The sequence below is a fragment of the Lycorma delicatula genome, chromosome 10 (genome assembly GCF_047948215.1).
Source record: "Lycorma delicatula isolate Av1 chromosome 10, ASM4794821v1, whole genome shotgun sequence".
NCBI lineage: Eukaryota > Metazoa > Arthropoda > Insecta > Hemiptera > Fulgoridae > Lycorma > Lycorma delicatula.
In genome coordinates, this window is record NC_134464.1 from 22,873,784 (window position 1) to 22,898,454 (window position 24,671).

The following is a 24,671-nucleotide window of genomic DNA, read 5'->3' on the forward strand; positions in this document are numbered from 1 at the left end:
AATAGAAAACCATTGACCACAGGGGCTGTCACTAATATTCTGCAAAGTTTAATGAAAGGTTTTCCGCTACCCTATATTCGGCAATTACGAGTGTTCGCATTGCCGCTGATGTGAAACATTGATTCATCACTAAAAATTACATTATCTAAAAGTGTATCGTTGTCTGCAATTTTATCTATCATTTCCACACAAAACTGCAACCGAGCAACTTCGTTGTCATATGTGATGTGTTGAACTACGATTAGTTTGGTGGCTCAACACACGTAGCGAGCACAATCCACAACAGTAAATGTATACATTTTTAACGACACTGGTGGTGCCGAATGCGGTACTAATGAATCTACACGAGTCAAAACTTCATGTGTCTTTTCTACGATATGAGACGTCATCCGAACCTGTAAGTTATCTAAATATATTTTAATATGCTTTTAAAGTTGTGAAATCCTATTTGAATCACCCGGTATTTAATTTTCTAAATATCGGTCTACACGATTCATATCGATGGTGTTACGTCTAACTGAGAAGTACGAGTAAAATGCAAAAGTCTTATTCATGTTTAAAGTTAGATGTTACAATCCGTCAAGTGAATAATTTTTTGAACCGCTTAATTAAAATTTTCAAGTCAATATGTTCTCCTTTTCATGTCTATTTTTCATTCTTTCAAACGCTTTAGAAAATATAAGCAACAATGAAATCGGTATATAATTTTGTAAATTATACGGGGGGAACTATTTTTTAAGGTGGGAATAACAAACGAAGTTTTTAAGCAAGCCGGAAAATTCTCATTGTTGAATGATTTATTCATTTACTTTGTAAAAGAGTCAGTAGTAGCATCAACGACTTCTTTAAAGATTCTGGCAGGAATTTTTATATTTTTTTTTTTACTTTCGGCGTTTATGTGACGATAATATATTTCAGAAATTAGTAGTATTAAAAATCCACAAAGAAAAACTCCACGTTACAGTCAATAGCTACATTTTTACGTGTATAAAGAGTTTTTCTTTCATTCGCATAGATTTATATTTATAATAGATATTTCACAAAAAATCCCTAATAATAATCGTGGAATAAAAAATGTTTGTTCGGTTAATTTAATACACAAGTCAAAACAGTTTGATCTTTAACGAGGAGCTTTTTATAGCTAGCAAAATTTTTAAAAGATTAAAAGGGTAAATTACTATTCTCATTATTTCAGAATTAAAATAATAGAAAAAATTATTTCTGACGGATGAACTTTTATACCCCAGTATCGGCCAGAGTGACGTAACAAATAATTAATAGTGATCTAAAAAATACTGAAAAATATCTTAAAAATACTTTTAAAACAGAAGACAATTTTTACATGTTTTTTTTTTTTTTAAATTCGTTTGTATTCTCCTTTCTGTGCCTACAAAAGAGTTTCTCTTACAGAAACAAGTATACTGGAGATTAGGTTTCTAAATCCTCCTATCATAATAAAGAAAAGAAAATAACTTTCTACAATGTTCACTTAACGTGAATCTTATATATAAAGTCAAAAGTGTCTTTTTGTTTGTTCTCGCACCACTCGAAAACAAACCACCCGATTGCTTGCAGATACATTTGTGTTATCACAGTGAATGATTTAAGCTATAGACCGAAGCCCTAGACCCTTTACATGTGAAGTTGTGAATTAAAGATATTCATTAAAATAAAAAAAAAATTACTTTATTTCAATATTATATTTCTTTCATCAAGGAACATAAATTGTATAATTTTCCTCGTCGAAGGTGTGTGTACTTTAATTACCATTGTTATTACTATTTTTCCTTTGTAATTTAGTTTATTTTTTAGGTTTTTATAAATCTTGAATAATTTAATTGTTATATATCAGTTTTATTGTCACAACCATGAGGGTAACGAACAATGCGGAGGGGGGGTTCTGGGGCGGAGTCCTCTGGTCATGGGGAATGTCGATCGAAGCGAACTTTGCGGGAAAGGCAAGAGAAGCAAGCTCAAATGGAATGGCGAGCGAAGCGAGCTCTGTGGACCCTTGATTGGCTCCGAGGTTCGCCTGGGCCGACCTGTGACCTGGGGATTCCAGGGGCAGACCCCATTCAGCTAGTAAATAATACATGATTCATTAAGGCCTTCTAAATACTGTTGTAACCACATCTATTTATTTATTATTTCCTTGTACGAATTAAAAGAAGTATTGTGGATAGCGAAAAATTTCGGTTTCGAATTTCAACGGAGATATCCAGTTTTACCAACCATAAATCCATTATGACTATCCCTGAATCCATTTTGACTAGTTTCGGCGTGACGTCTGTACGTACCTATGTATCTTGCATAACTCAAAAATGATTAGCCGTAGGATGTTGAAATTTTGGATTAAGGACTGTTGTAACATCTAGTTATGCACCTCCCATTTTGATTGCAATCGACTGAACCAAAACTGTCCAAAAAAGCCCAAAATCCAAAACAATTTGGATTTTGGAATGTTTCTTAACTGCAATAATAGACCCTCATTGTGAACTTCAACATCCTACGGCTAATCGTTTTTGAGTTAGAGTTACGCGAGATACATACGTACGTACAGATGTCACGCCGAAACTAGTCAAAATGGATTCAGGAATGGTCAAATGGATATTTCCTTCAAAATTTGGAAACTGAAATTTTTCGCGATCACAATACTTCCTTTACTTCGTTCAAGGAAGTAAAAATGTGTATATGTAATTTAATAGGCGTACAAGGAAGTCAAGTGGTGTCCACACCACTTTTTTTATAATTTTAAGGTTAAATCTGTGCTGCTGCAGTAGCATAGTTGTAAAAGAAAATTATAGTGATCGGTCAAAATTTAGGGTATATTTCTTGAAATAAATAAATCCCCCGTTATCGAATTTAAATTAATTTACTTATTCATATTATTTTAAAATGTATTAATTTTATTAATTGATTTTAAAATCCATTTTAGTTATTTTTTATTAATATTTTATGATTATTGAAATGAATGTTGTATACGAGTATATTATTTCAAAACAGTATTTAGAAATCTACGTTTCTAACACTTATATTTTCATATTCCGTTTGACGAGTTTTATAGGACGTTCATTGTTTGGTTTTCAGAAAGGAAGGATATAAATTTAGTTTTTTTAATATCATATACCAATTGCCTGATTAAAAACTTTGAACTCGCGTGATTAAAATTAATCGATTGATACCAACTTCATGAAAACAGGTGTCATTCTAAACTTAGATAGGTGCAAACAAACGAACAATCACACCATTCGAACATGTAACCTTTTATGAAGTAATTGGATAACGTCATTTAATTATACTTCATGCAAAACGTGATTTAATTTTTTATATATTATTTAATATTTATCTTTATAATTAGAAATTATTTTATTAATTATTTAACAGAAATATATATGATATCATAAATAAATCCATTTTCAGAAATTAAACAATGCGATTTTTTTTGATTTTTTGTTTCTTAAATCTTATTTTATAATAACTTTTAAATAAATATTTACTTAAAGAAATACTAAGAAGGGCTATAAGAAATTTAAGATTATTACATTTTTAACTTTCGAGATGGATTTAATTTTAAAATAAATTTAAAAAAATTTAATTTTCTTTTACCGCAATCATTGCAGCGAGATGGACAAAGATCTTTATAGCGATTTCAGGATCTATTAATGTAGAAAAAATAGATGGAAAAAACTCCTGTTGACCTTTTTTTCTGAAGCAAGATATATGTATATGTATATATATATATATATATATAACAAGATAAAAATATATAAAGCCATTTTTTGGAAAGGGGATGAATGTCAAATAAAGATTTTTGGTAATTTTTGATCTTGTTAAAAAAGCGTCAACATTTTTAAGAAACGTTTTTGCTAAAGTGCAACAATAAAGATTTAAAATTTTATTTTAGCCAAAACACACGCTCTTTTTCCAGTTTTTATAAAAATTTAATACATTCTTTTTCCCGAAGGTAGTGCCAGTCTTTCAAGTTTGAAGAAAATCGGTCGGCGAGATCCAGTGTTATTAGGACAAATACTAGCTATCATAAATACGTTCATAAGCAGCACAATCCGTCTGACAAAAATAATTTTTTTTAGACCAGGGAGCATTATAAATATATTAATTGACAAATAAGAACACTATTTATGTAACACTATAAAACAAGTATTTTTAGTCGAGAGTTCAGAAAAAGTATAAAAAAATAGAAATTATAGGAAAAATATCTAAAACCTTAAATCTTTAGCCAGAATACTTACCACGAGATACCGCACACTTCATTCACGAGTTGAGTAAATAAAACTTATCTCAAGAGTGATAAAAACAGTATCGCTTACCTTAAACTAAATAAAGATAATTCCCCGGCCATAAATAAAATATAAGGGAAGGGGTAATAGTTTAATATTCTTATGATAAAAACGTTCACAAAAGGATTTTTGAAAAAATTTAATTTCAAACAGGTTATTGGATATCGGCCCTTTATTGTAGTTAAATAACGAAAAAATTCTAAATCACTATGGATAAAGAAGATTTCCCAACTATCTAATTGCTGTCTATACGTACATTTTTTAAAACCATCGTTTCTGATAAATTAATATTTCGACTGGTTTCCAGAAATGGGCAACTGTTCGAAATTAAGAACCGGTGCATTGATATCACCGTTCCGGTACAGGCCCAGCTCGAAACCCCATCCCAAATACCTCGGCCTCCCTTCCTCTTCGCACTTTCACCACTAAATCTATTGGGAGAGCCTTTCCCAATACGGTGGTAGCCTCGTAGGAGGTTGTTTTAAAAACACCAGTGCATACTATTAAGGCTCTGCGCTGGGCACTCCTTAAATTTTGAATAAGTGCTCGATTTCTTTTCAAACTATGCGCCCAAACGGACGCCGCGTAAGAGGTCATACTTTCGAAGACACCTAGGTATACCATGTACAAATGACGGCCCGACAGCCCATAATCCTTTCGAGCAATCCTCCTAAGCTTGTACATCACAGAGACGGCGTCCGCCGCTACTTGCCTAATATGGTTGCTAAACTGCAACTTCTCATCAAACAAAACACCTAGGTACTTATTAACTCGAACTCGGCTGATTACATAGCCTTTATATTTAATACGAGGGTTACGACTGTATGATAATTTTTCTGCACCCTTGAGAAGCATAAACTTCGTCTTGGCTACAGAAATCTTTAAATTTTGAATGTCCATCCAGCCATCTGCGGTTGAAAAAGCCGCCTGCGCCCGGTCTTTTAGCTGCAGTCGTTAGTTACACCATCACATGTAACAACTTCTTCAATACGTTCTCTTATGCTGTTAATATCTTAACGACACATATCCTCGATTACTCGTTGGACGCCTCAATGATCAGCACTCGCAGATTCATCACTGTACGAGGATGTTTAGCGGAAAATCTTTTACTTTAAAAATCCCCAAAGAAAATGATTACAGGGATTCATTAAATCAGAACTGTTCGTGAACCAGTTCTGTTCACACACAAAACGATTAGAAAATCGGTTTTAAATGATATTTGCGCTAAAGGTTTCATGCAGAAAGTCTAAAACAACATTAGCTGTGTACGGTCTGACTCCATCCTGCATGAACCACTCGTTTTCTAATTGAAACTCTTTTGCAAGAAGTCGAGGAGCAAAATTATTACGCAGCATATTCATATAACGTTCACTGTCTGTTCGAAAAAGATTGGGCCCTGTTATACCGTGGCTTGAGATAGCGGCCCGTAGAACGCGATGAACCTTTTCATGAAGCACGTGTGTATTTTCGGAAGCCAAAAGACGCACATTTTTTTATCAACAAGCCCATCTAGGTGAAAATTTACCTGATCTGAAAACCAAACATTGTTCAATAATACGTCTTGGTTCGCAGCCCGTTCAGAAAATGTCATTTTTTTATGTTTGTTGTAAACAGTTAATTTAGACAATACTGTTATTTTGTACGGATACAAATACAAATCAGTTTTTAAAATTCGCTGCACAGATCACCTAGAAATTCCAAGTAGTGCTGCTGTTTTTTTTGTTGTTTTTTTTTATTTGCCCAGTTATCTCAAGAACGCTGCTCTGACAGCTTCGTCATTCTGTGTTCACGCTTACTCTCAAATACTGAACCATTACTATTAAATGTTTCGTAAAGTCTACGTATTGCTTTAAATGAGGATGATCGTCGAGCTTGAAAATGTGCAAGAAACCGTCTTCGGGTAAACAGCATACCATTCGTTTCGTTAAAAAACAACAGTCTTTACGCGCTGTTCAACAGTGAGTCTTCCTTTGTCAGCCATCTTGGAACGATATACAAACAGCGCACCCGACAAGAGAAGAAACTAATATTCATGAACTAACTCCGACGGGGAAGACACCCTCCACGTGGCATTTTCGGTCGGCGCGCCACCTCCTCCATACCTAGCCCTTAGGGGATTTACCGGAGGTCAATTTTCAGAATCCCGGCAAAACGAATCTCTCAGCCTTGTTCTTGCCTCAGTCAAGATGCCGCCTATGCGAATACTAGATGTGATATTCCCATCGGTGTACTACCAGGAAATGAAACACATCTATGTCGAGTTTTTAACAAGACTGAGAGACATGAAGGAACTGAAATTAAAAACGCAACTACCGACCCGATAGGTTAGAAGTTGATTTCAACACGCAATCGTAACGTAACACAAAACAAGAAATAAAAGTAAACTTTAAAACAATAAAACCAAGACACAGGAAAGACCAGGGGAAACTCTAACTCCCTTCGGCAATCCGTTCATTTGACAGGTAGCCGATGAAGTTTTCAACGATTACGCATTCCGCCTGGTGTTTCCAATTCTGAGGGAGATCTAGTGTCAACCCGATAACGTTGAGCCGATAAACAGTCTTCGTGCGCAAAAGTTCGTATTTTGTGCATTCGTAAATTAAATGGTATGCATCATCTAGTTATCTACAATCTGGACACACCTAAATCCAGCAGGCCAAATCGCTGGTCTCTCTCGGAATGCGCCATGGCCAAAAAAATTGCGTCACATATTTGTTAGGGTGAACCCAAGGGGCCCCTTAATATTCACGAACCGCTGTCACTTCCGCCAATATAAAACCAAAAAAAAAAACATTAACCTATAAAATGATTGCCAAAACAAATTTTGGATCATTTCGTGCGCCACTCTGTATATTTTTATTCTTCTTTTCTGTTCATCATCTTACTTTGCGCCATGTCGATCTTTATTCTTCGCTATTCTCAAGTAACACTTTTAAGTTACCAACAGTTCTTATTTTTTTCTAATAGATGGTCAACAAATTTTACTCTTTTCCGGCCTCTTCTTTGCTCCTTCTACTATAATTTTAACCGGTCCTTTTCATTTCATCTTGACCGGTTAGCTTTCTTACTGTGGATTTTAACTTCTACTATCGTTCACTCACTTCATTACTACCTCATGTTACACTGCAATTTATTCAAATAATCTTCGAAAGTTTCTCTAAACCTGCATTAAAATTGCCTCCGGCGCTACTTTTCCCCTTTTTCGTAGTATCTGTATTTCATGTACATACAGATGTATATTCCAAACGTAAAACTTTTCAAGACGTTTTTTCAAGTTTAATTTTATCCTGCTATGTAATAATTATTTCTTTCCATCAAATACTTCCTTAAACATTGTTATTCTTGTTTTCATTTCATTTTAAATTTTTCCATCTTCTGTTAATATGGTACCTAAGTATTTATATACCTATTCAGTTCTTCCTTCTTTTCTGCTGACATTCGTTAACTTATCGTTTCCTATTCTCTTACTTTACAGAAAATTTATTTTCTTTACATATTCTGTTACGGGTCTCCTAATTTTCAAATCATCTGTTGCTGTATCTTGTTAATAGCTAACTCAAAAAGGCCTTAAGCTCGAAAAAATTACAACAGCAATAAATTATTGGAATAGGTTCGAAAAAGTACATAGAATGAAAGTGTGCCCTAGAAGATATGAGCGAATAATTATCTTCTTTTTTTTAAAACAAATTAAGGAAACGTTTTTAGTTGTTCGCCAATAGCTTACTTTTAACCGCATGTAAAAATGAAAAGCACCTAAGCATCTTAGATAGCTGAGAATATTTTTCATAAAAAATTACTCGGGTTCTTTTTTCTACAAGCAAAATTAAGGGCGCTAGCGAATTTTACAGTAAGCACCAAATTTGCGCTGTAGTAGTGTAGCTTGGAAACTGTGTGTACCTTCTGGTATACAGTAAGACTAAATGGATAAATTAATAATTTATTGATAATTTCTTAATTTTTATCGTAGAAAAAAGTGTTCGGGGGGGTGTTTCTACTGGTGGTATGTATTTTTTCATTAGATTAAAACTAAAAAAAATATTGACGAAAAATTAGATTTATTTTTTCAAAAAACCAAGTTTTATTTCACAAACGGCAAAAAATTTTCAACATTTTGGAAAATCAATCAAATATAAGGTTAAGTATTGATAAATGACGTATTTTTACATAAATCTACGAAATTAGATAAAAATATTTGTTTTTGTTAATTTTTTATAACAATTTTATAGCATCATACTAACATTTACTTCCTAAAACTCACTGAAAAATTAAAGTTTTAGAAAAATCATTTCTGCCATCTTAAAGGACATGTTTTACCTTAAAAAAACATTTATTTTTATATTTGAAAAACAGAATTAATAACGATTGGCTTTGAGCGTTAGTCAACGTACAAAAACACGCTTTGTTAAAAGAATGCAATTTTTAAATACGAATAAATAAACAATTAAATAAGATGTACTGATATACCTCCTTGTAGACCAGACCGAAGTCAGGGTATGAACTGATGTAGAGTTCACTAAGGAAACTAGAACTAAATTTTGTTGTTGCGAACAACATTTTTGGTGGTATGTTGTTAATTTGCCTTGAATTTCGAGACATTTACTAGAAATTGACTCAATAAAATTAGGCACTGGGTGACCGGACGAGGCCTTCAGCGAAGGCAAAATCTGAGTTTAAAAATCACCGATGTAAATGTCTACCGAGGCATTTACATCGGTGACATCCCAACGAGGCCTGGCTTATTACTACGAGATGTAAAAAGGTAGAGGGCAAAAGAGGACTCCCGTTAAAGCCCATCGGGGTTATGAACGGGGAGGGGGTCTGGCGACCGGAAGCGTCACAAGGCGGGTGTCTTCCACTACGGTTTTGGGATGTACTGATATAGCTTATCTAATGAGTAGATAGAGTAGCTCTACCTATCTTCGCTATGAGTAGGTAGGTTAGCTCAAGAACAGAATGTTTATTGACATTTTTCGATTTTTGCAATTTGTTTATTGTTATAGGTTACTTATCAACATCTTGCAAATTTTCACAAGATCGGATTAACGGGCGATCAGAAATTAAAGATACTTCGAAATTTTTAACTAATTTATAACCTTGGGTCTTATGAATCCGTAACTTTTTGAATTTTTGAATTACCTCTAATAGGAACAGAGTTATGGAAGTTTATTTATTGTTCGCACTCGAGTGACGCTTCTGTATGATAACTACTGCGCAATTTTGGTATTAATGTAAAATTCACTGGCGCCCTTAGTATTGGTCGTAGAAAACATTATTCACAAGAGTTTTTATGCGAAATTTTTGAAGTTATCTATTGGAGCTTTTCATTTTTACATGTGATTAAAAATGATGCCGCTATTGGCGAAAAATTTAAAAAAAATTTCCTTAGTTTCACTGTCTATAAAGAATGATGGTTTGTGGGCTTGTTTGGTTGTTTGGTTGTTTGCTGTATGTGCTCACATTTTTATTTTAGCTGCTATTGGCCCAGAGCAGACCAATGATGGTGCACCGAGCACGGTGCACCATCGATGCACCATCAGCGGGCACGCCGCTGTGCACGGCGACTCTCTCCCACTAGAAGCAGTCCGTTAACAATTAATTTACAGACTATTTAATTTAATTTCTAAGTAGATTATTTTTATTTTTATTATTATTATTTTTTTTTATTTACTTATTATTTATTAATTTTATTTATTTAATTTTCTTCATAAAAGAAAGAGATTATTAGTTAATATTTAGCAGTAAAAAAAAGGATTCTTTATTTAGTAGGAGAGAGTCATTGGCGCGCATCCGACCGATGCATCACGTGGTCAGCTCTACGCCAATAGCAACAGCTGGACTGGCAACTAACACAACCCCACAAGAATAGACGAAGAAGACGGCGTCAAAGCCAATCCCTGTTATCAATATGGCTAGCGTAAAACATCATATTTCTACTAAAAATTATTAAAATCTATATCTACCCCTTAAGTCTGTTATAAATATAAAAACACCAAAATGTTCAGAAACATATTCTCTACACATTAATTTTTTTTTTCTTAAAATATTTCTGTAAAAATATTCTTACAAACATGAGGATACAAACGCGTCGAGGATCCAGGGGGTATAGCCCCCTGGCTAGACGGTAGGGCGAGCGTAGCGAGCCCTGACAGGCTAGTAACAATTAACAAATTAAATAGTTCATCGCTCATGTCCGCTATGGCACACTTTTATTCTACATATTTTTCCGAACCCATTCCAAAAAGTTATTTGCTGTAGAAAATTTTTTCGATTACAATTTCTATTGATTCAGCTAAACCATATCATTTGTAGATATTATAGAAATTTATTTTCTTCCTCCTATACTGATCTCTTCATCTTTTTTAATATCTACGAGAAATGCAAGCAAGCGAGAAGTGCTACATATTAAACAATGTCGGTGATAGGGTACAATCTTCCTACGTCAAACCACTCAGTTAAGGATCCTTTATTTACAGGTCGTTTTCCGATTCGAGTACAATTCTTCAATTGGTCTTTTACCTTTTTAATCTACCGTTTGGATTTTTAATAATTTCATAATTTTATACGATTGACAATGTCGAATGCTTTTTCTCCATCTATGAAACATATATTTTTTCTTTTTTTTACTTGATTAAAATTTTCATTAAGGTTAACTTCGTTTGAAATATTCTCCTTGATATCTTTTATCCGCTTATTTTATTTTTTATTTCAAAAATAGAACTACAAAATTTCATAACTGCAATTTTTAATAAATATTTCTGAGATGAATAAAATAAAAGTCAACGCTTTTTCATTACGCAATATGTTTTCCCCTTTTGCTTTTTTAGGAATGTTTCAACGTTTTACATTAAAAGGTTATATTAAAAGATTTTTACTGACGAAGCACTTAACTTATGTTACTACATAGTACAAAAGAGAGGAAGGGTAAAAACAATGAAGGCGAGCGCTTACTAAAGGGAAATACACATTATTTCTTAGTATAAGGGTGAGATCTAGTTGACGAATCGTAAAACCGTTTTCAACTAAACAAAGAATGTATTATTTATTAAGTGTTCAAAATTGGGATGACGTTATAAATTGTTAGATATTGTGATATCAAAAATAAAATCTGTGAATAAACATGGTATTAAGAAGTTAAACTTTAATTTGTTAATTTATTAAAATTTCCACTACAAAGGACTAAAACTATATATACTCGTATAAATAAAATATATCGAGGGGCGTCGCTAGCGCCCCTAATGGAACGTATAACAACTTAACAGAGAGGCGACGACGCAACCTCTATAATCTTTAAAATAGGGTTTTTCGACACCTTCCGTACCTTCAAATTCATTTTATTAAATAAATAGGAATGATTTTGGATATATGAATTGTGTTAAGAATCCTGAATAAAAATGTAATTTTATGCGCAAAAAACAGTTTTTCGATTAGCATTCTTTTTATTGGCATTTTTTTTTTTTTGGAGCGCATTTTATTATTTGGCATTCAATTAGCATTTTTTTTTTTTTTATTGAAGCGCATCAAAGTCCTACACTAACTACTATAAACAAATTCAGACTTCAGAAGTGTCATTTAGATACATACATATCATCCTTATTCATCCTCTGAAGTAATAACTTACGGTGGTTCCGGAGGCTAAACAGAAAATAAAGAGAGTGAGAGAAACTTCAAAAATGGTCCGACCGAGATCAGCTGATCCTGATCGGTCATGAACGACTCAACCGATTTTCATCAAATGCACTTCTGAATTTCAATGAAACTGATGTAGTAGTTTGGAGATTTTTGAGCCGAAAAATCTTATACATAAGCATATATATATATATATATATATATATAACACATTCTGTCAAGTATTTTTCATGATTTATTTAATATTTTATATTGAATACCATTCATGTATACAAACATGCTTTTTTCAAAAGAGAAATTTGTCTCCGAATTTATTTTTAGAGTAAGCGATCATTCTTTTTTTTTAAATATTATTTATGAGCAAATATAACTTTATGGCCCGCACTACTTTGTGGATTAAATTTTCATTCGATAATTTGCCTACTACATAGTTTCTTTTTCATTTCAATATAAGGCATTTTTATTAATTCTGCACGAATATTTTTTTATCCCGCAACGAATTCTAAACGATGAATTCAGTAGGATACGAAACACTATTAAGAAAATTATTTAAAAATAAGTTCTGATATAATCTTTTTATCACATATCTTTCGTCGATATCTAGTATATAAGTGATTTAAAAAAAAAAAAAAACATTAACTTAACATAAATGTGTTTAGGCGTAGAGTTTTACGAAGAAAAAAATTTTTTATTGAAATAAAAATGATACTATGAAGAAGAAAAATGATCGAATGAAAGTTTAAGCTTGACAAAATGTGTTTTGATTTCATTTTTGCATACAGTTGAAGTTGGAATTGTCCGTAGAGTTTCATGCAGATAGTCAAAATTGCTTTAACCCACCGGGTTGGTCTAGTGGTTAACGCGTCTTCCCAAATCAGCTGATTTGGAAGTCGAAAGTTACAGCGTTCAAGTCCTAGTAAAGCCAGATATTTTTACATGGATTTGAATACTAGATCGTGGATACCGGTGTTCTTTGGTGGTTGGGTTTCATCAATTAACCACACATCTCAGGAATGGTCGAACTGAGAATGTACAAGACTAACACTTCATTTACACTCATACATATCATCCTCATTCATCCTCTGAAGAATTATCTAAACGGTAGTTACTGGAGGCTAAACAGGAAAAAGAAGAAGAAGTCAAAATTGCTTCTAAATAATCTTTTTATAAAAAGAAATAAAAAAAAGAATGATCGATCATTAATTTACTTATAACAAACAGATCGTATTTATTAGATTTACTAATAAAAAATAAAAATATTAAAATTCAAACCATTGGAATTCTAATTCATACTCTTTAATTCAAAAATGTTCTCTTAAGTGTACTCCAAAATGTACTCTTTAATTCTACAAGTTTCAGAATTTACAGATCAGACAATTAATACCTTGTCCAAAACTCAATACCTTTATTCTCCTATAAATAAAAATACATAATTTTGTAATTTAGAAGTTTATTAATAAAGAACGTGTAACAAATTGAAAATCATACATATTTAAATGGACATGTAAAGAAACATGGAAAAAAAACAATAATAATAATAATAATAATAATGCCTTAAAGTACAGAAATAACTTTCTCTCTCTCTCTCTCTCTCTATGTGTGTGTGTGTGTGTGTGTGTGTGTGTGTGTGTGTGTGTGTGTGTGTGTGTGTGTGTGTGTGTGTGTGTGTGTGTGTGTGTGTGTGTGTGTGTGTGTGTGTGTGTGTGTGTGTGTGTGTGTGTGTGTGTGTGTGTGTGTGTGTGTGTGTGTGTGTCAGAGTTTGATTTTATGTAAAAAGTAGTGATTGAGTTACTATTTTATTCGTTCAACTGTAATTATAGTTCGAACTGTATTTATAGATATAAATATTAGCAGCTACCCGTGACAAACTGCAGTTAATCACAATACACAACAGCACCGCGGCCAAACTGAGCTTTCCATTGATTTCTAGTATAGTACCGGAGCCACAAAGAGTGGCGGAGGGAGGTATATTATTTAAGTAAAGCGGGCGACCTACAGAATGGCTTTTCACCTCACACCCTTTGATAAACTCCGTGTTCTTTGATTCTACAACTGCAGGATTGACATCGGATTTAGCTAAAAAAAAATCAACTAACATACAAATACAAACCGATATAATTTTACTAACATACATAATACTCCTTTGACCACCATAAAAACCTACTTTCTCCGAAGTCCAAGAATGTTAAACTTATGCAAAATATTAATTACAGTTAGCCAATCTGAACTCAAAATTAACATTTTATATAATAAAAAAAATTAAAAACAACTGTTACAAAGAGTATATAATATCGTTAACTTTCTATAAAAAGAAATATGTGCGAGCGCGCACTGGCTAATGGTCAAATACAACAAAAAATATAAAATATAAATGATCACTTAAGCTGAGAAGCCCTGTCGTACGTCATTTTTCATTATAATCTTATAAACGTAACTACAAAAGACAGACAATTTCTTAGGTCAATCCAATAATAAAAAGTGCTGCAACAGCTGGGTATCTCCAATTTTAACGAAATCAGTCTACCTGAATTTGTGTGTGTGTGTGTGTGTGTGTGTGTGTGTGTGTGTGTGTGTGTGTTTATATGTTATTTATTCTTTTTTTACCTTCTTTTTCAATAAGATTTCATGCGATGTACTTCCTGAATTCTTTATGTTAGTTAATTTTACTACAGAAAATTTCATTAATAAAATTCGATTATTTGAAACTTTTTATTGTAAGCGAATAATTAAACTTAATTCGAATAATATAATATAAAATCCTACAAGTAGCCAAATTCCTCAAGCCATGAACCGGCTGACTTTTAATTTAGACACATATATTTACTCGACTCCTCGGACTGAATCCATTTCTTGCTCAGATCACTCATACTCAGAAATTTCAGTCCTTTCTGCTATAATCTCCTTCCATCTCTTCTTTGGTCTTCACATGATTTTTGTAACAATATTACATCATTACATCTTTGATCATTAGATCTCCTTTATGAATAACCTACTGAATCTGATTTTTTAAATGATTCTTTTAGTTTCCCTTTATTTTTTCCACTTCTCTGTTCACCACCTTTTTGGACAGGCTCATAAATTTTTCAAAATACCAATTTTTAAAGAATTCTGGGCTAAATTTACGTAATAGTGATTCATATTTACAACCTTGATTTTAAATGATTGTTAACGCTAACTACAGGGTATCTTTTAGCCTGATTTCTTCCTCTAAGATATTTGTGCTATTTACTGTTATTTATAGATATTTAATAAATTTAATCTTTTAAAGCTAGAATCAGTCGCCTTAAAATATTGCTCATTCACCATTCTCATTCCTTCATCGTGTCTAGTATTATATTTGTTTTTTCATTCATTTTTAGATCTATGTAGTTTACAACCCCTGTCGATACATCACTCCACTGGTTGCAAACTTTATTGACCAACGATACAGTTCACTGAACGCCCATGATATCGCGACACACTTGTTTTCGAATAATAAAATATGAAGTATCTGATTCTAAGCATCAGACATCTAGTTTATAAAAACAGATGTTAACAATCAAGCGAGTGGATTCTTCTATTCTTCTAAGTACAAGCAGCATGTCGAGAGGCGTCAGAAAAAGACAAATATAAGTACCTGGAATGCCAACTTATCTATACCGGAACTCCGATTAAAAAATTATATATATATATATATAAAATCGGTTTTTTTTAAATCTCACCACCAAAATTAATGTGAAGTCTGCGCTAGGTAAGTTCCATAAAGTTTGTCAACTCGTGGCCTTACGGTTGACATGGGAACACTCAAATCAACTTCAAGATGTACCAGTCTATTCCTTTGTTTAGATTTCATTGTACTAAATGCTCATCCGCAGAAGAAAACGGCAGAAAAACTTTTATGGCCCACTTTCTGATTGTAGGATATTGCCATCGCGCATAAATTAAAAAAAAGAATATTGAAAATTTTCTTTTCTTGGTAGAATTGCACGACAAGTTTAACAATTCATTTTGTTTTTGTTTTTTTCATTGGCAGTCAGCTTAGCGGCATTTTATATGTTGATTTCAGCAGATGTACGAAAAGGAAAAATTACTTATTATAACTTTGAAAAAAAATAAGGAAGTATTTTGTTATTGAAGTTTGTAACGGATTCAGGTACTATTTTATTAGCTTCTTCAGGCATTTTTTTCTTATTTTGTATAAACTGATTTTCAAAACTTTCCCTCAGTCTTGAAAAAAATACCTACGCTGAGGAATGAATTCTTCAACGTGGCAACATTGAACATTCGGTTTTATATTACCAAGTGATAAAAATAAACTAAGCATTGTTGCAGGTCTTCACAATCACTCAAAATTATCGGAAGGAAAAAATTAAATTCAGCATTATTGACTGGTAAAATCCGTCTCAAAATATATTTTACCGTATTAACTGTTTCATGCTAAGTATAGATTAGGTTGTGTATAGATTAGGTTGTATATAGACTTACTGAATTGCATAAAATTTATTTTTAAATTTCAATATTTCGCGACACACCGGTTGGAAACCACTACTTTAGTCAACGCTTTCAAAATATCTTCGTTTGTGTGTCGGTGCGGTGAAGACGTTAGCACTAAGTTATTCGATCGGGATGATGATATTCAAGGTGTGAGAGAACTGATTACATTTTTATATTGCCCACTTCTCGATACCGTATTCCGCTGTCACTTTTTTTTGTGGTATCGACTTCTCTATACCATCATCAATTTTTTTTTGTTCTGATTGAGAACACAGTCTGGTCTTGTGATCCATGATACATGCATAGTAATAACACGAAAGAGAACGCGGCTGTCTTTGAGCCGAATCAAAAAAATCGCTTTAAATGTCGGTTGACTTTCCGAATATCACACGAATCGATCCAAATCTTTATCTTTTTCCATTAAAAGTATTATTCTTTAACAGAAAATAGTGTCTTAACTTTATCTTTCTATTTTCTTCCCAGTGTTTCGTTTTCGTATCAAACTCTCTTATTACTATCCGTTAAATTATACGACATAACGATACATAATAAGTCCTTTGTCTACCTTAAAACTGTTAATCGTCCTCTCCTGGAGACTCACTGTATACTTTGATCTCGTAGTATAAATTTTGCTAAGGTTTCCGATTTATTTGGTATTCAAGCTTCTTTCATTACCGATATTTTCCCCGTATTTTAGTTAGAAAACGGTAGAAACATGTTAAATATCTAGTATAAACTATGGTCGAGATAATTTACTGACAATTAGTTCGTTTTACTTAATTTTATAATTGAAAGAGACTGACTTGCGACCGGAAGTCTAGTTTACTTTTACTTTTTAGTGACGCCTAAATTTTAACTCAGCCGATGATAGCTTTAGAGAGATAACAAAACGACTTTCGTGCTAATATTAGGAAATAAGTAGCTTATAAATAGTAATCATTAAATGACAATAATTAATCGTTAAAAATGAATTAAATGTGGTTTTTAGACTGAAAAAATTGGAAGCCGAGCGATCGTCTCTCAAACTGGCACAGACAAAAGTTAAATGAATAAATGTTACTTTTTCAGCAATTAAATGAATTACAATAAAGAATACTACTTCTATCTTTAAAAACATTATCGTTTCATATTTTTGTATTTTTCGACATTTTAAGAACTTCTGATACAAATATTGGAATTTCAATAATTATAAAATTATGTACATCTGTTAACACTTAGTTCATCTTTAACTCTCAGGAAAGTTTTAATGTAACGTCATTAAATTTGAATGTATTAGTTGCTTTATACTAGGATTTATTCTAATAAACTTTTGAAAAAAAAACAAATGAGTGGCTGCTGAGTTACTGATCGAGTGTTATTTCTTGAGTATGAAACTGTTTCTTACTGGAACTCTTACCGCTTTCCCTAAAAATGTATTTTTTCCCCCGACTTACAAGACAACCAATGTCGTTTGGGAAATACGCTTTGAAAAAAAAAAAAATTCAAATCGTTGCAGCAGTTTCTGTTGCTATCCTCCGACAAACAAATAAAGTTTAACTTTTTATATAATAGTACATCGTAAAAGAACCGGATATAAGAAATAATTTCACCTAGAAAACCCAATAATTTTTATAAAAAAAAAAAATTAAATAGTAAAAGAATTTGAAAAAAAAAACTTTAGTCGAAGAAGGAACAAAATTGAACTAATAAAACTCTTGGACTGAGATCAACACATCCAAATACCGTTATCTTAAACGTAATAATCTAAGTTCGATTTCATCTCGGTGCCAACTTTTGGATTATCATATATCACACACTTCCCCCTCTCCGACTCATTCTTATTATTATTATTATTATAACACTGAAATAGAGTTAACAGTTTCTACACGTTTTTCATTTTCCGGATAATTAAATTTTATGAGAAGATCGGTAAATCGGTCATCTTTATTTCATATATCGGAACAATCATCTGGGGAATAGACAAATGTAAAAAAAATTATTCTCCGATGACACGTATAATTTTCAAATAAAATCTGCCACAAAATGAGATCAGTTATTACATAAAAATATATATGAAAAGTTTAAACTGCAACGAAATGGCTGAATAAAATACGTAATTATATTACCGATGCAGTTCTAGAAAACCGGACATTTATAAAAGTGGTGTAACACTTCAAGTTATTTTACGGTAACCCTATTTAATACCAAATAACAATACAATAAACATTTTTTTTTTAAAATCATGATTAATAGTCTAACAACGAAGGGTTTGTTCAACTTTTATTGTGAATTATAATCAATGTGTACAGTGTTGCCGTATTTGTCAAAAATAAGTGATTTTAATATCTCATGGAAGTTTCCCCTCTGTTTTCTTATCCTTTTCATATAAATCGGCAACGCAAGAAAATCAACTTAACTGAATCGCATAACAGAAGGAATCAAAATTCTTAAATAAACAAGAATGAGAAAACAAAAAAAAAATCCTTAAAAAATTCCTTTTATATGAAACAAATCATAAAGAAATTTACGTAATGCAACAATATCATAGATTCGTTTGATTTAGTAGAAAATAGTCCAATATTTAAGGATTTACCTGACAATTTTTTTTGTAATTAGATACCTTAAAAATACATTGAATTTTGAAGTAAACAACAAGCGACCCAGAACTCAATTTTTGTATGATTTCCTAGCTACAAGAAACGTCATTAAAAATAAAACATACGGCCTTCCGTTACATTAAACTACATTAAAAATTGAAACTTACCGATTATGTCCAGTCCTCCATTTTGCTCTTGTCCTCGTTGTCCGTTCCTGTACCGGTGTCGTTCATGTATCTCCGGTATCACAATTATTTATATTATTATCACAATTATCACACGACTCGCTAAGGCGCTGGAGATTAGTTTTTCCGTTTTCGTTGTATTCGTTTATTTTAAAAAGTCGGCGGTGGCCAGAGACTTGACATATCATGACAATCGATATCGTCTTTCGATTTAAAAATCCTACCGGTTATCGGCAAAAATGATGATAAAGGAAATGCGTACGGCACATGATTTCAGCTCTAATTAAAACGCTGAAATTCCTGCAACAGAAATGGTAGTTATATTAAAAATATATAAATATTAAACATTTATCCAAACATAATATTACGTCGACCGGTAAACATAATCACTCTAATCATGCGGAATCTTTATTCGCATTTGAATAGCAAAATTCCTACACAATCAAATTATTTTAATTTGATGATAATTTGATTCAAATTATTAGCAATTTAATTATTTTATTTTGATTTGATTAAAAGCAAAAAAACAAAATTAATCAGCTTTGGTACAAGCCTCTTTCTCTCTCCCTCTCCATCACTCTCTCTCCCACTCCCTCTCTCTCACTCTCACTCTCTCCCTCTCTCACTCTCTCCCTCTCTCACTCTCTCTCTTTTCGGTTTAGCCTCTGGAACCACCGTAAGATATTACTTCCGAGAATGATTGAGGATGATATGTATGAATGTAAATGAACTGTAGTCTTGTACAGTCTCGGTCGACCGTCCCTGAGATGTGTGGTTAATTGAAAACCAACCACCAAAAAACACCGATATCCACGATCTAGTATTCAAATCCGTATAAAAGTAACTCCCTTTACTAGGATTTGAACCTTAGAACTCTCGACTTCGAAATCAGCTGATATACGATGACGAGTTTACCACTAGACCAGCTCGGTGGGCTATATTGGTACAAACCTGAAGTAACAATAAAAATCAAATCGTAATACGAATTTGACAAAGTCATTCGACGATCGCGAGATATGAGAATGTGTTATGTACTTCATCTCAGTCGAATATTTTGCTCTTATAATATTATTCTTATAGCGAGATTCTATCGCAATTAGCAAAAACATTATTCGTATGAGAAAGTTTATTTCATCTTATTTTCGTCATGGTAGTTTAAAATTGACGTAATATTAAATGTTCTTCGACGAAACGACTCACCGATTCGTTCGATTAAATGATTTTTCTTTTTATAAATTCTCAAGTATACACAGTGGTTCAGCACAAGAGAAAATGAAAAGAGATGATGTCTGATGATGATAAGGTCACACGGATTGGGTTAGTTTATAAAAAAATATAGTCTGCTGATTCCACAGGTATACATCGATGACGTAGCGACGGAACGTACAGGTACGATAGAGTAGTGTTAAATAAATAAGGCGATTCCTATCCGGTTGCAAGAGTATATTTTTCAATTCAACACCCACCAGGGACGTAAGGAAGGAACGATGACGTCAATGGAGGTAGTCGCGACGCGCGGAAAGAAGGTGGTGAGGTTACTATGCGGATCTACAGGCGGCAGTCGACTAGATGAAAAGATACGGAGGAAAACAGAAGGGGGAAGTAAAAGAAGGGAAAATAGACCACCGGCAATATTCTCCCGATATAAGAAGCTGATGCTACTGAAATTAACTTAGAACTCATCTTAAAAAGTGTCTCTTTCTAGAAGCGTCCTCGATTCCTGATAATGAATAAATTACAAAAAAAAAGAAAAAACACCACACCTTTACAAATGGACAAACGTATATTTCTTAAATAAAGAAATAAACTGTATACAAGCTTTGAAAAATATTCGCCTATAGATCGTGCAAACACAAAAGTCTTACTTTACTCTCAAGCTATCCCAGGCCTAATGTAGGATTTTGGGTTGTATATTTTCCCTAGTATTTACTGTTTTTTTGTTTTTTGGTTTTTTTAACTACAGCAAAACTTCGTTAAATTTATCAGCTTAATGACCAGAAACGACGTTGATCACTTTTTTTTATTAGAATCCGGATTCAAGTTCTATTTACGCAACATGACTTTTAAACATATTTGTACATCTGTATTACTATTGTACTCCGGTTAAGCAACCTGTATCGGATCGGTTGGCTAGCTATGCCTATTTTTAGACAATTTATTTAGAACTTAAAATACAATAAATATAATATTAAAAAAAAATCGAACGATCGATTGATTTGTAAGATATTTCGTAATTTTCCAACATCTGGTATATCTGCATTGCAAAACTCTGTTGAATTGAAGTCCGTAGGCCTGCTGTCTGTATATCCCTGGTTTGCCAGCAAAAGATATCTAAATGAAAAATACTAGACAATAAAATTGTATGCAAAATAATACTATATGGGCAATCTGTTTTCATCAGTATTCCAGGCTTTAAATTGTATACAAGTAAAGAAAGTTTTTCTGTAAATTTTTAATTAATTTTCAGGTGTCAGAAAATATTTAAAAAATTGTACCTGTCTGTTAGATTATGAGCTGCTTATATATATAGAATATATACTATACACACATATGTATACTATGTACTATACAATATGTATACATATAATATACGACGGCTATTCAGAAAGTAAGGAACGTTTCCACCTAACGCCGCCAGGCGCACGCCAATCGCGTATATATTGGTGTGCTCATGCTCGGCACCTCAGTCAGCGTCCAGCCGTGACAAGGGGAACGTTTCCGCACTGCCCGTTTTTTTTTAATATACAAATTTGAAATGTGTGCTGCAACCGAAAATCCCGCCAGTTGTGAGGTGCGGTCTGTGATTCGGTTTTTTGTGGGCAAAAAACCTAAACCAATAGAAATACATCGGGAACTGTGTAAAGTGTACGGGAACAACGTAATGAGTGAAAGTTCTGTCAGGAAGTAGTGCATTCAGTTTAAAAATGGCCGAACAAACGTTCACGATAAAGAGAAGAGTGGACGTACGAGCATTGTGACTGACGATCTGGTCTCCAAATTTGACGAAAAGATTCGTGAAAACCGCCGTTTCACAATAACTGAGCTTTCTCTATGTTTCCCACAAGTTTCACGGACTTTATTGTTTGAAATTGTTTCACAGAAGCTAGGCTACCACAAATTTTGTGCAAGATGGGTGCGTCACTGAGTGGTTGAGATTACAGGCGGCAGAATTCTATGACACAGGAATTTCAAAGCTTGTCCACCGCTATGATAAGTGCCTGAATTTGTATGGTGATTATGTTGAAAAGTAATATTTTAGTCCCTCTTTCACATGTATATAATAAAATTTTTTTCTTGTAGTTGGTTTTTTAAAATTCCAAAACGTTCCTTACTTTCTGAATAGCCCTCGTATAAACTAGCAGGTCAGGAGCTTCGTTCGCTGAACCCCGCTGGGTTATCCTCATGGTTGTGAGAATACAGTAATAATGATATATAACATACAATTAAGCTAGTTAATTCAATAATTTAATAATAAACTAATAAAATATTAAATATTTCACAGATTAGGTTAAATGATTACTGCCTAGATTTGGAACTCAGATCTGTTACCATGGTAACAGAACTATAATGAAGTTAAAAGGATTCATTTTTTTTCTTTAATGAATATCTTTAATACCTTAACCACCATTAGGAATATCGTGATAATTCTAAATGGAGATAACCAAATCTCTATGGTATAAATCTTCAAAGATTTATTCAAATCTGTCCTGTAGTTTTTCCGTAATGCGCGCAGAGGGACGATATTAGTTATCATTTCTTTACATTTATAATAACAGATATATTTTTTTTTTTAGTTCGATTAATTTATTAAATGAACAAAAAAAAAATCGTTAGCTTTATGGGATTAAATAAAAACTAACTACAGAATAGTGACCGGGAGACAGTATCCAAATAAGCCACTACTAGTGATAAAATATAGCTGGTCCGGTCAATTTCGAACCTTCCAAACGGGATGGCAAACAACCCTCTGCGAGATTTCGATATACGATCATGTGATTATTGATGTATCTATAAATACACATTATTGTTTAAAACGTTTTTAAAGTCGTTTAAGGTAGCATTCATGAGAATTTTTGTTGATAATTAGTAATACACATTTGATGCGCTAAATTAAACATTTGGAACGGTTATGTAAAATCAGTACAGTATATTTAATGCTGGAATTCAGACCACTAATTGTACTTCTCGGCTACTAATTCTACCGTCCGTACATTCCAAGGGAGACTGATTTAATTCTTGAGTTTAATTACTGTCACGAACTGAAAGTAAGGCTTCTTCATAAAATTTCTTATTTTCATTTGAACTATTTATTTAAATACGAAATTAATAGTCGCATATTAAAATTGAATTCATACAATTCGATAACCTTTAGCACGATTATTGAAAAATTGAAATTCGTTTTATCTTTTGAGCGATTTTTAATTTTATTTCATCTATATTCAAATAATTTTTAAAACGTAAAAATAAAGTACTAGTGGAAAATCTATTTCGAATGAAATTTCGAATTATGAAATTCCTTAAATTTTCTTTTTTAATTTTAAATTTCATGATTTTATTTTATTTTTAGTGTAATCGTATTTTATTTTTATTTTTTTTTTTACTATTTATTTTTATTATTTTATGATTTAATTTTAGATTTTAAAAAACCATCAACCTCTCTAAGACAAGCGCCTTCTTCATTACTGATTAAGAAACAGATATGTTTGTTTTTTTCAACCAGTTTTCCAGCTACTGCAGGGTCTCTCTCCCTCGCTCTCTCTCTCTCTCTCTCTCTCTCTCTCTCTCTGTGTGTGTGTGTGTGTGAGTGTGTGTACGAGAAGATTAACAACTGCAATCACCGCTACCGGTCTGCCAGGCCTGACGTAGCTACAAACGTAGTGCAATGTAAATGTAAATGTAGCGGTAAACATGTAATTTTGAGTAGACTCAGGTCAACCACTCCTGAGAAGTGTTGTTAATTGAAACCCACCAAAGAACATCGGTGTCCAGTATCTAGCAACAAAATCCATATAAAACCAACTGCCTTTACAAGGACTCGAATCTTAGAACTCTCGACTTCGAAAATCAGCTGATTTTTTTATGAACAGTTTAACCACTAGATTAACCAGACGAGTTGATTAAGAAATATATATTAATAATTCTTTAAAAAAATTTCCGATACGTATTTGGCTGGTACTTATTTATAAACCGAAACAAGATTTTTTTTAATTTTATAAAATTATAAACATTATTTCGTCTTGTCGATTTATAAATTTATTACAATTTTTATTTGGTAGAATTCTCAAGCCCAGAATATAGCTACAAAAATACAAGATTTCCAATATTTTAAAAGTTTAAATAAATTAATCGGCAAATAACCAATGCACAGGTAACTAAGTATTAATTTCTTTTACATGAAAATTTAAATTATAATTCAATATTCTCACAATACAAAAAATAGATCTTTATGGCGCTTCAACAAAAGAAAAATTTTCATTTCAACTCGCACGTAATAATTTTTTTACGTATATTAA

At 32.5% G+C, this 24,671-nt stretch overlaps 1 protein-coding gene across 1 annotated transcript in view; it reads right to left on the minus strand.

Moving 5' to 3' along the window:
• Positions 1-24,671, minus strand: part of LOC142331341 (popeye domain-containing protein 1-like) — a 94,524-nt gene that overhangs the window by 46,280 nt on the left and 23,573 nt on the right. Inside the window, exon 2 of the mRNA XM_075377167.1 lies at positions 19,141-19,458. The gene's annotated coding sequence lies outside the window, so the exon portion shown is untranslated. The remainder of the gene's footprint in view (positions 1-19,140; positions 19,459-24,671) is intronic.